The sequence below is a fragment of the Limulus polyphemus genome, unplaced genomic scaffold, assembly GCF_000517525.1.
Source record: "Limulus polyphemus unplaced genomic scaffold, Limulus_polyphemus-2.1.2 Scaffold305, whole genome shotgun sequence".
NCBI classification, from domain to species: Eukaryota; Metazoa; Arthropoda; class Merostomata; order Xiphosura; family Limulidae; genus Limulus; species Limulus polyphemus.
In genome coordinates, this window is record NW_013665915.1 from 395,639 (window position 1) to 397,703 (window position 2,065).

Here is a 2,065-nt window from a genome sequence, read left to right on the forward strand (position 1 = left end):
ATACAAAAATTGAAACCACAATCGCAAATTTATAAAATTTAATCCTTACTTTGGCCTACAGATAAGTGTATAAAGCTGCCAAAGTAGGGATTAAATTTTATAAATTTGCGATTGTGGTTTCAATTTTTGTATCACTATTTTTGATAGCAGGATCCCCTACTTCATTTTAAAATTCATAATTTTTTAATACTCTTGCATAATGATAATCATAGCGTTGCGTTTCACGTGTTGAAAGCTGTAAAATCATTGCTTTACCAAAAAAGGAAATAAAGTATAATAAACTTATACTATATAACGTTGTTAAGTTAAGGTTGGTATAAGCGTATAACGAATATACGTGAAGCCACAGTTTTCAAAACTTTCTTAAAATATAGTGTAACCTTGGACTCAGATCTCAAAACAAGCACTATTATTCTTTCAAATAAGGATATAAAAGTATATTTGGAAACATTAATAAAGATTAATGTAGTTTTGAACACATACTTTGAAGTGATCTTTAGTGTTCTCTGAAGAAGTAAAAACTTTTTTACTTTTATTTAAATATTCAAATGAGCTTTGAAATGCATGTGTTTTGTAATGCAAATCAAGCATCTGTTTTAGGATAAAAACAACTAGTTCCCCATTTAAACTTTTACGAGATAAAATATTCTTGAAGGTGTAGTAGAAATGTTGATTATGCTGAATCTTTCATACGAATACTTTCACTTTCTCATGAAATGATGAAACTTAAAGAAAAAGAACCCAAACCTTCATTTTTTTTACCGAGCATCTTTCCGTTGTTGTACTCAATTATTAAACAGCAATCATATCAGAAGCATAAAATTTCAAGATAATGGACTCTCTTCTCAGGAGAGATCATCAATAGCATGGAAGCATTAGCGATTTTCTCCAAGTCAAAACTAACAACCAAGTAACTGCTACTGAGATTTTCTTGTTTAGTCTGTTCATTTTTCTGTATAATACACCTACACATAAATTTACCTTTAGTAATAAACTATCCTCTTAATTTCCAACTATTACGGCTAAGATTATATACCATTGGGTGCCAAAAACAGTAGTGAGCATTGAATACAAACTAAGTTGACAACTTATAGTACTGGACTAAAAGGCGAACAATTAGATCTAGATGTGTATGTCAAAACAGATTCACTATTAGTGCGTTACAAATTCCTTATAAAACAAATTCTGATGTATAATAGCGTAACCAAATTCAGTAAATTGCTGTAAGAATATTTAAAATAGATTAACTAGAAGTAACTTTTACTGAGTTTTATCATTAACCATGCGATCAGTACGTGTGTGACGTCTTCATCCTCTCGACAGATAAAAGATTGTTTAAACATATGGTAAAATTATTAAGGTGTTTGTATGGACATATGTTGTTTACCTTACTTAAACATATTGTTGGTGTGAACGTGCTTTATAGTCACAATGAGAAAAGTCTATACATTAGATGGGTGAATTGAAGAAAAAGCATAATCTATTTTTTTTCTCCCTATTTACCCCACAGACTATCCTATCCACATGCCTTGTCAAATATTCACCTATAACTATAACCTCACGTTTATCATCCACAGAGAAATGACCCTTTTGTTTTGTATTTTTCTTTTTTCCAATAGTTCCTCAGCTGCACAAACCAAAGTCTGAAATCTGTTGCTCAATATAACATGCACATTACAATTAGATCCATTACTTTTAGCCCTAAATAGACAACCCGTGACCCGTTGGGTCACCCACTATTCATAGGTTATGAATAATTCAAGCTAATTTCAATATTGCACCGAAATTAAGGTTTATTTTGAGATACTTTTATTAAATATTTCAATCCATTCATGTTATTCATAATTCAAGTAAAGATATTTGATTGTTGATCGGGAGTAAAAGGAAAGACCATTTCATTTTTCAAAAAAAAAGTGAAGTCAGAGTTTACAGGTATTGTGATAAATTAGTTCATTATGTTGTGCTCTTTCCTCTTAAACCTTATACAAATAACAATTAACAAATAACACTTTATTTTTTCTTCGAATTACCTACCATAACCAAGGCACATTATTGAGAAATTCTT